The sequence below is a fragment of the Papilio xuthus genome, unplaced genomic scaffold (genome assembly GCF_000836235.2).
Source record: "Papilio xuthus unplaced genomic scaffold, Pxut_1.1 DF826159.1, whole genome shotgun sequence".
NCBI classification, from domain to species: domain Eukaryota; kingdom Metazoa; phylum Arthropoda; class Insecta; order Lepidoptera; family Papilionidae; genus Papilio; species Papilio xuthus.
In genome coordinates, this window is record NW_013532490.1 from 2371538 (window position 1) to 2383207 (window position 11670).

Sequence of the window (11670 nt, forward strand, 5' to 3'; positions counted from 1 at the left end):
AGAAAATCAGAACAAAGGATGGGCCCTACCTCTACGTCTCACTGATATCTAAAACAGTGTCTTGCTTGACGTCTCGAGCGGTTTTATCAAGCGATCATAAAGTTTGGTTAGTACTATACTTTGTAACGCCTGCAAACATCTAACTAGTTTGTTGCGCTTCATGTGATCGCTTTCACATGGTCAGTTGGTTTAATTGGACTATTAGGATGATTTAAGATCTTGTTATTTTTACATTGTTATCGTCTCCATTCATTTGTTTTTAATTCAATACAATAATATCGATAAACATAGCCGAGATATATCGATTTAGGTTGGAGATGTTTCCACAATCCGTAAAGGTTCATAAATCGTTGAATTTGTAATTTTTTTATTTAGTTAACTAGCTGTCACCCGCGACTCCGTAAGCGCTGCTTTAATAACTTAGTTAGCCTACGTGTTCTTCCAGAATATGTTCTACATCTATACCAACTTTCAGCAAGATTCATGTTCTGGAAATACCTTGTAACTAACATCCATGCATCCATACAAATATTCGCATTTGTAATATTAGTAAGAAATTAAAACGATCCATCCACATCATCTCGATGGCCGGCAATCCACAACCGTGCGGTTTTCGCGAAATTTCCTGCCCCGCACAGCAGCGTTGTGGAACGATCTGTCCTCGGCGGTATTTCCAAACCGCTACGACTTAGGGTCCTTTTAGAGGTAAGCGTATCACCATTTCAAAGACCGGCAATGCATCTGCGGGTTCCTCTAGTCTTGCAGATATCGATGGGCGTCGATGAACACCTCGATGTTCCCGCTGCTCGTTTGCCCCACTCTTTCGCTTTCCTAACAATTTCATGACTTGTCCGTAAATTATAAGAAAAAAGACGACTGGTCCATATTAATTTGTTGTTTACTTCTGTTTCACTTCACTTGTTTACTCGCCTTGTTATTGCAAATAAACAGATGTCAATAAACGGACATATTTGTTTTTCTTTGTTATTTAGTGAAGAAGTTTTATATATGTCTGTGTTATCTACCGTATTACCTTTATATAACAGTACCTGGATGACCGAGCTTTGCTCGATATATATTTTTTTTAATTGTGTTTTTTGGAAATTATATTTAAGTACGAATGATGAAATATGAATAATATTTTTCAGTTGAGACCATTCAAACGCCTCCTTTTTGTTATTTTTCTTCCAAGTTTATGTTTATTATCGATAAAACATGAATAAAATGACATTTTCTAAAAATGATTCCTAGCTAGATCGATTTATCGCCCCCGAAACCCCGTATATCCTAAATTTTTTGAAAATCGTTGGAGCCGATTCCGAGATTCCAATTATATATATATTAATATACAAGAATTGCTCATTTAAAGATATAAGATACTAGCTGATGCCCGAGACTCTGTCCGTGCGGAATATAAAAAAAAAGTACTTATGTGTTCTTACAGACTATGTTGTACATCTGTACCAAATTTCACCAAGATCTGTTGAGACGTTCGGCAGATACCTACTAACTAACATCCATCCATCTAAACTTTCGCATTTGTAATATTGGTAAGATAAGATTGTCATCCCTCTCATTTGCTTTGAAATAACTGAGACAAAAGTATGTATTGGTAGACGTATTATGACAATCGAAACGGTATGCGCGAACTGTGAGTTGTTTTGTTATACTAAGCGACGCTTCGTGATAAATGAGTGATACTTTTAAACGATATTAATGTACTGATTTATAAATGTTTATTCCGCTTTTTACGGAATTACAAAGATCGATTGAATCTTACTTCTTACTAATATTATAAATGTGGATGGATGTTTGTTTGAAGGTATCTGCAGAACAGCTGTATGGATCTCGATGAAACTTGGTATAGATGTAGAACATAGTCTGAAAGAACACATAGACTACTAATTAAGTTTTTTTTTTAAAGCGCGGAGGTAGTCGCGTGCGATGGCTAGTAATTAAATATTCGTTGTTGATCTGCAATAAACATACGAGTATATCGTTTTATCTTGTTAGTTTAACCTCATAAAGTAATCAGACTATCGCAATAAATTGTCTAACAAGAGTGTTAATTCTGAATACTGTTACGACTCGGTTCTCACACGGTGTAGACACAATGGTGATTAGAAAAAGCATCGATTCCCACAAAACTGCAAACTTTCGCTCCGACAGAGATCTTACGCGTTTATACAACTAACCTAACTAGATAATGGAAATTATTCGTTTTTTTCAATGTTTTTCTTTCATATAGTTTTTTATCTATTCCATGTAACCATTACTTAACTGAGTTACTGCCAGAATTTATCCAGTTGGAAACATATTATTATATGTATATTTTAGTTAGGTAACCTATCGCGAATCCTATGGCGAATTACCATTTCTTAATCGATAGAATTTCTCATGTGTTTTTTATTTTATTTAGTAAAGTTCAGTTCCAGTTTTATTGTGTATTACTACTTAGCTGGAATCTTGACTTAGTCATATAAAATATATGTTCTCACAACTACGTACATGCTGAAATTATTCAGCACTGGTTCTGTGCATAAATATTGAGGATTGCCATTAGCCCTTCTGACAACAGTGCATCCTTTTCTCGCATCACAATAATAAACAAAGACAAAAAGCTTTCTTCAATCCTCCTTACAATAATAACCAGCTTGTAAAGAGCCCTAACGAACGTAATGCGATCAATATTTTAAAGATGTATATTGGATAATGTAGATCTTTCTGTATTGGTCGATCGTGTTTTGTCTCTCTCTATCTCGGAACGTATGTGATAAAATGAGCGTTTGTGAGGAGGCCCTTTTTGCTGATAGTCTGCGCAGCTAGGCGGCATATTTCAGTAGAACATAGAGATATGTAGAGCTGCTGTTATGTAAATTACTATTTTACTATGTGGTACAAATTACGTATTAGTTGAGGGTAAAGAAATTATTGCAAACCAAAGATTATTGAAAACAATCTGTTTTTACATCTCTTAATACTAAACCTAACGAAAATGATTGCATGTAAAAATTAAGTCTTAGACAAGGTTTTCTTGGTATTGTAAATAGATTTTTTTTAAAGATATTCAATTGACAGATTTAAATGTTTAATTAATAATAGAACTATTGAGCTAATATGCTATAAAATTATAGTATTCAAACAAAAAAAATGTAGATCGAAAGCGACTCTATGCTATCGCTGTGCGGGACAGATGACGGGCATCGTGCGGTCAGTTTTTGCGCGTCATCCGAACTGGACGGCCCAAGTTCAAATTTGAAAATTGGAACTCGGCCCGTTCGATATTTGAAATTTCAAATTTAGCATAAAATGCCGGCCATCGGGAATCCGAGGCTTTGATTGTTTGTTAATTTAATTATTGAGTCAAAATGAATGCTGGCCTAAAAAAAATTAATCGTTCGCCGAAGATTTTTGTATGATCGACAATCGAAAACGAATCGTTTTTCAAATAAGACGTTATATTAAATTTTATTGCGTTATAACATGTTTGTTATTTAATAATTGAAAATGGTTTAAGACTGATATTTTATGGTACAATTAATTCTATAAATAATTGCGGTAATAATTTAAAATGAGTTTTATTATTTTTTTTTTGTTATTTAGTGTGAAACATTTGTTATTCTATTTAATATATTAATGGTACTTCAATGCCCTACTAATTCACAAAAAATAATTAACAAATATCGAATTTTGCAATATAAATTTTTAATACCAAAATAAAATACTATTTGGTCCACCTCGATCCATATAGGAGTTGTGGTACGCCGTCTATAAAATTCAACCGATTTTCACAGAAACTTATATGTTAATTTTTTAATGCAGTTTCTATTGTTTATTACTATTAAGTATCTTGTTTATCATCTTGTTTTAATGATAAGGGAAAATCTTCAAAAATATCTTGCCTTTTGGAGGGAAATAGGGTTATGTTGGATTTGACCCACGAAACAGGACACAATAGGAGAGTCACTATTTTCTATTTGTTTGATACTAAAAAAAAAACTAATATCCAAATATAATATTTTGCTAGATTTTTATTACAATACAGAAAAGAATATTAATTGTAAAAAAATAATAATAGTGTATTAATTTTTTTTAATTCTTTACTTTTTTATACAAAATGAACTAGGATAGTTTGTGATGTCTTAATATAAAAGAATGCGTAACTACTATAAAATATTCCTATTGAAAACATAAACATATACTTATCTAGATTTATACGCGAAATTAGGAACTCTATAATCTATATTTTTTAGCAAATTTTTTAGTAATTTAATTTTTCTTGATCCAAAAATTCTTGTTGATTGGTTTTTATATTTAAAAAAAAATCATTTATTTGAACATCACGATTTATCAGTTATCAAAATTATAACCACACATTAAACTTTTTAAATATTGCGCAACAAAGCAAACGTTAATTTAATAAAAAGAATAACATTGCTTAGTAAAAGCTTACAGAAATAATCACAACATCGAAGTAATGAAATGCAAAAAAAACCTGTATCACAGAAATCGCCCTTAAACAAACTCAAAGATACGAGATAGTAAGGCGAATTTAGCTGCGCGTCGTTCTATACATCATGGTGCAAGTAAGAAAAAAAAAACGCATCGGAGACAATGCACCCACAGCAAAAACCTGCAGGATCGCATAATACATGACTACGATCCAATATATGTTGCCTACAGTATACCCAAGTTGGCGCGCTTAAGCCAACTTAAACTTAAGCCACACCCACTCCTATACGCCCACAACTTGGTCAACCATCTCTTTTCAACAACCATACTAGCATAAGGCTCTCTCGCACAGATGCACAACGCCTACGAGCCATCAGTTCCAAGTTTTTAGTCGCCGCAAAGACATCGTGCGCGGCCGTCGGTTGATACGACATCGGCGGAATAAACGTAGCGTCGGCAAAAAAGTGTCGATAAAAAGTGTACCGGATTTTTTTAGCGTTTGCTATGAGTGTCGGTGACGGTTTTTTTGGCAACGGTCCTCGATAACCTTATCAGTGGAGCTAATGACACGTAACAATATCGATATGTCCGTCTCGCTCGCACGATAACCTTTTTTATTATGAGTTTTTTTTAGTGATGTGTTTGTGCAGTGACTATATATGTTTTGTTCTGTGAAGGTAATTAACAATTATCGATAAGGCGAGTTTAGTTATAAAAAAACGGTAATAGAAAATTAATTAAAAAGCGTAGAGAAAACACAAATATTCAATTAAAAAGTTTTATTTAGATTTTTTTTAAAATATGGAATGATAAACTAACACATTTTTCTTTTCATTGATTAATTCAGACTTTAAAAGTGACGTATTTCGTCACTGGCACTTTAGAACGAAATGGATTTTTGCTAAGACAATTGAAAATCACAATTGGAGTTCTGAGGGATTAGACAAAATGCATTCGCTCCGAAGCGATTCTTTTTTTGTTTTATATCATATGCGGCCACCTGAAATCGCTGAAATAGTGAAATGACCGTTGCCCATAGACATACGCAATTGCATATGCGTTACCTACCTTTAATCGACGGAGGAGAGGATGCACAGAAAGAAAAAATATTTTCGCTTTCCATGCATCCTCTCAACCGGAAAGTCCACTTCCACTTCCCATCCATTCCTTATAAGAAAAAAGGTGGGAAGTGAAAGAGGACTAAATTTGGCCTCCGGGACGCACACTCATCAGACGAAACGCGGAATTGCTTCCACTTGACGCCTGTCTTCTGTGTGGTCGTGGTATTTCACCGGGCGAGCCGGGCCGATTCGTGCGAAGATGTTAAAGCGGGCTCTACCACTGTTAAAGTGCAAATACACACTTCTATAACGAACCTTAATAATGTATTGTCAGTTTTATAAATTTTTGAAGTTTCGTTATAGAATCGCTTCGGAGCGAATAAATTTTATCTAGTCTGCTATTCTGGATTATTTAATAGTAAAGACAACTAACCTCTAAAGTAAATAAAGATGAATATTTCATACATAAATAGCGAACAAATTACGTTTCTTGTATAAAATTATATGTATTTTCATAATAATATTTTTCTGTTGTACTCAATTTGTCGCGCGAGTTCTTTTAATGACAACCTACAAAACTCGTTTTATAGAACGCAGAATAAATAAGTGCAATTAAAAAAAAAACGAAAAACCAGAAAAGTATTTTTAAATTAAAAAAAAACACATGTAATTCAACTATAAAAAGAAAAAAAAAACTTTGTCTTGATGATTCTTTTGCCTCAACCATTTTGTCGAATAAAAAACATTAAATTAAAAAAAGTACACCCAGAAAGAAAATCATGTTTCTAATTTATTTACACAATTAGAAATCGCGAAATTTATGAAATTAATTTTATTTTAAAATTAAATTATTGTTTTAATTAATTAAAAAAATATTTAAAAAAATCTAACCTAACCTTCATTACGTAGTGATGGCAATAAAAAAATAAAAAAAAGATTAATGACAACTTGTTTTTCAGCCAGATTGTTTATTTATTTATTTACCTTATCTTTGAAACTAAATTTTATTTATAAAATAATTATTAGAATTGCTATTATTCTGACTAATAATATAACTATTGTTTTTTAAACGTCTAAAATGATTTTAAATTACAGCTTGCATTTTATTTATTTTAAACGCAATTTTTTACGGTCCTATTCTTTCTGCTTGATAGCGTTTAACTAAGAAAAAAAATCTGTTTGTTATCGATATTTGATTTAAATATTATGATTTAATAGTAATTTTTATTAATATTAAAAATGATAAGTTTAGATGTATAGATGTTTGTTAACGGGGAACTCAAAATGGCTAAGATGATCTGGATGAAATTAGATTACTGTCTGGAATACCGTAAAGACTTCTTACTAAGTTTTGGTTTTTCTCATTCCGTGCGTACGGAGTCGCGGGTAAATCTATCTATTATAAAACACAATGAAAACAAATGGTTTACTAGTATAAAGAAGTAAATAATAAATGTGCCGACGGTTAGAGTTGTCAATTCAAATCTCCTCTCTTAGGCAATTAGATTTTTTTTTTCATAAGGTGGCAAACGAGCGAGCGACCACCTGAAATCGCTGAAATAGCGAAGTGATCGTTGCCCATAGACATACGCAACTGCATATGCGTCGCCTACCTTTAATCGACAGAGGAGAATACACATAAAGAAAATATTTTCCCTTTCCATGCATCCTCTCATCCGGAAAGTCCACTTTCACTTCCCATTCTTTCCTTATAAGAAAAAGGGTGGGAAGGGAAAGAGGACTAAATTAGGCCTCTGGGACGCACACTTATCAGACGAAACGCGGAATTGCTTCCACTTGACGCCTGTCTTCTGTGTGGTCGTGGTATTTCACCGGGCGAGCCGGGCCGATTCGTGCGAAGATGTTAAAGCGGGCTCTACCACTGTTAAATAACACAAGAAAAATATTTGTAAAGCATATCCATACATACAACTATTTCTCCTATCCATAGTCTTGTGAAAAAAAATAGTTTTTATCCTATTGTAGACATATAGGCCTCTTCTTTACAGAAACTATTGACTCTTGTAACTTTTCATATAAATTTTCATAGCATTTATAATTTATCTTACTAATATATTAAATGCGAATGTTTGGATGGATGGATTGGATGTATGAATATCGCGGAAATTCGGTATAATAAAGTACACAGTCTGAAATAACAAATAGGCTACTAATGCTTTGATAATAATATTTTAATAACGCACGGATGGAGTCGCGGGCGATAGCTAGTTTATTATAATTAATTCTTAATAATAATTCGTTGCAATATTTTCGAGTATCACATTATTCATTTAATTATCAGATTTAAAATCCTTTGAATATTTCTCGAACGCTTAAAAGTTATGTTTACGAGGGTATGTTGTTAAGCAATTATACTTCTTTTTTTTTAATTAATGTCACGCGCGTGATGGAACACAGAATGGTTTTAATAATCGAGCCACGAATTTTTTTGTTTTTATGTTACCTGGTGTTAGTGGAGATTTGGTCGAAAGCTGGTACGCGCTAGCTTAGTAAGTGCCTATTCACTCTACTCGAATCCTCGAATAGCACAGATAATTGTAAATATTGAGAAGTGACTGCAAACTGGCATTGGTAATCTTACTATTATTATAAATGCGTTTCGGTCGACGGATGTTCGTTAGTAGTTTAAACATTGTTAATTCCTTTGGAGCGAATGGCGCGCTTTCGATACATAGCCAAGTGCCAGAATGATTAGTGAGGGGACATAAACGTCGACATTTTAGTAAGGCTAGTGTTGCGCCAGTACACTGGCAAAATGTCGGATTTTCTTCCTAACAGAAGGTATCCCTAAAACGGCTACATGTATGTCGATTAAATCTGGCATAGATGTTGAATATAGTCTGGAAGAACACGCACGCTACTGATTAAGTTTTTTTTTAATCCGCCCGAATGCAGTCGCGGGCGGCATCGAAGCAACGGTTGTATAGTTTTTTCCTAACGTAACTTAAGAATTACAGTCAAACCTGGCTAAGCGAAAGGCTACAATATTTTTCTCGCTTATGGTGGTCGTCCGTCGGCACGGAACAATGATTCTCACCTATAAAGGTTTCTCGTTTATCCTGCTTTAGAATATAAAATATGTCAATAAGTTTAATTATTTGTTAAAGATTAAATTTAGGCGTTGCAGCTTTTATTACGGCACAAATGTATTAAAGATAGAGACCAAAAAAACTAACCAAAATAAGGATTACACGGAATTAATCAATTAAAACAATTAGAGTTTTCACGGTTAATTTGAACCGATAAGCGCAGTTAATTCTGTTTGTTGTACGTATCCGTTGGTTAACTAATAATTGACAAACATTTTTAGGAAAAGATTTTACATTTCTTTATATCATTACAGTAGGACTCAGTTGGTATGCTACTGGCATAATGTAAACACTGACTGGTGCCAGTGACCTAAAATACCGCGCGGACGGAGTCGCGGGCGACAACTAGTAGAAAATAAAAAGTTACCTACCTTGAAGAAGGAAAACACAAATATGATTTATCTGGTCTTCGTATCTACAGATCCAAAGCTAAAATCTTTTACCGCTTACCTAAAATTTTTCCACGGCGAAATAAGAAGCAAACTTGAAATGAATATGTTTATGGGCAATATTATGGTATTTACTCACCTTGTGATGACGTCCTAATTCAGAGTCCTGGCACCATCGTTAATCCAATCCTCTTCAGAATCTGCAACAAAGAAAATTTATCAATTTGAAGTAATCCAAATTAAAATAATTTTTAACAAGAAAAAATAAATACATATCCTAAAAATAAATAAATTTTCATTTAATTTATATCTGGCAATATTCATATCACAACAGAAATATAATTTAAAATTACAGTACAGTAAGTACACATTTAAAGTTGCAAATCGTCAAAAAGAGACGTCACTAGATTGCGTCAATTTTCGCTACCTTCGCTTTCGCGCTCATTTTAAGATGGCTAGTTCCGAAATACATCGTTTCAAAAGTTAAAATAAATCGTTTGATTATGAGTTTCGACTGCAAAAGCACATGTTTTTTAACATAATCACCAAAGCAAATGGACTCGTATATAAGACGGCAGTAGAAGCCGACAGTAATATTGGCTTTAATTTACAATACTAAAAACAAATTAAGAACATTTTTAGTCATTTTACAAAACGTAGAGTTAAAATAAACAAAAGAACATCGACTAATGATTCCACAACTCGATGTTGGAATTTGAAAATTTAAAAATGGAACGTGTACTTTTTTTTTACAAAATAAAGGGTAAGCAAGTACTTCAGCCGCGTCTCTTCATGCGAGTCTTATAGGATAGAACAGTGAGACAGTGCAGTAGAACAATGCAATAGTGATATTGCTTTAACGAAATGTGAGCGTTAAAACAATTGCAATACTGCAGTATGTTACTGCTCTGCTACATTTTTATTCTTAAGTGAAAATAACGATACGGCCATTTTTTTTTTAGGAATTTTACCAAATAGTTCAAAAATTATACTTAAATAAAATAAAAAGGGAAAATTTGTAAAAGATCAATTTTTTGGTTCGCTCGTTAGTATTAATTTTATGTTAAATGTAATTTTTTTGTAAATACCTTTAGTATAATTTAACAAATCCAACAATATAAATCTTTTATTAAAACTACATATTGCATTTATCGTTAGGTTTTTTCAAATAATGAATTTCACATATTAAGAAATGATATTAACATTAATTAAAGATATTTATACAATTGTTAAAATATTAAAATAACATAGACTTACCATCGTTTACGAAAATAACGTTGATTTTATTTGATAATATTAACACTTCTTTGTCCAAATTATTACAAACACAAAACAATCTAATGAAGTTAGTAACGCACACTTTAATATATAATACATGAAAAGAACACTGTAAATAAGTGTATATAAAGCGCCATTTTGAAAATGTATCGGCGTCGACGCGGAGGCGCGGCCTAGACGAGTACGTTCAGAAATCGATAAATCTATTTTTAAAAGTTTGAATTAAGAAATAAAACCAACATAATATGTTTTAAATTGAAAACTATTAATTAAAACAAAAATTTAAACTACTAAATATATTTTTTTCCAACTTTTTAAAAAACAATTTTCTTTACATTGGTTAAAATTTTCAAATAGCAATTTATAATATTTAACACATTTTTTATATTTTTTAAACTAAAAAAACGATAGACTAATCAAATACTATTAAATTTTTTACTATAATTGAAGAAATAATCAATTATTTATCTTTGAAAATTATTTTGGTTTTAAAAATGTCTTAAGAATTCTCAAGTTTTAGAACGCAACACTTCCGGGGTTCACATATTGACGGAGATTACTAGACAATATCAAAATGTCGTATTTAAGCATTTGATTCGTAATTAATACTGTTATAAAATTATATTGTATAAAATGGACAACGACCATCTATTTTCATCTGTTTATAAGGTAAATATTTCATTTTTTCTTTTTAATTTTTGATAATGGCGTTACATATACGATTTTGGTTAAATGTCAAACTTTAAAGATTTTAATATCACTACTATGCCAGCAGTTTAACGAATAGAATAACATTATCAATAATATAATGAGATTAATTTAAATAGTATAGATTTTATATATAAATTTGAATTTGGAATTTTCTATTAGTTTTTGTGGGTACAAAAACCCTCGAGTCATTCTTTTAATTCCTGTTGGAAATAGACGATTGTTACTTTAGCGTAAGCGTAGGAGTTTTGACTGTTGTGTCTAGCTGCACGTTTCCACTGTAAACATACATACTAGAAAACATTTTATAAAAAAATCTTATTTTCTTTAAAAATTAAACAGTCATAATATTTTTTTCATGTTTTAATGTCGGGAATTTCGATTGAAGAAAACTTTAGTAAGAGATTTTCTTCTAGTTACCCAAAGTGTATAGATTTTAATTTTATTTGCTCTTGTTCTAATAAAGGTAATTAGCAGATTTTTCGTTATTTTTTAGAGTATACCTTTGTTTGGCATTTTAAATTAAATGTAACGATGTTCATGATTATTGTTTGAACATATAGTCGCAATGGAATGACTCCGTGACAGTGGCAGGATGGTGACGTCACTGCTGGCGTGATGATTCGTATGTGACGTCACCGCCAGTCCCTTTGCTATAGCAACACGTCGCCG

At 32.1% G+C, this 11670-nt stretch overlaps 1 long non-coding RNA gene across 1 annotated transcript in view; it reads right to left on the reverse strand.

The window, feature by feature from the left end:
• Positions 1 to 9151: 9151 nt before the first annotated feature.
• LOC106123158 (uncharacterized) overlaps positions 9152 to 11670 on the reverse strand; it is a 4671-nt gene continuing 2152 nt past the window's right edge. The window contains exon 2 of the long non-coding RNA XR_001228148.1: positions 9152 to 9212. This is a non-coding gene — a long non-coding RNA (uncharacterized LOC106123158). The remainder of the gene's footprint in view (positions 9213 to 11670) is intronic.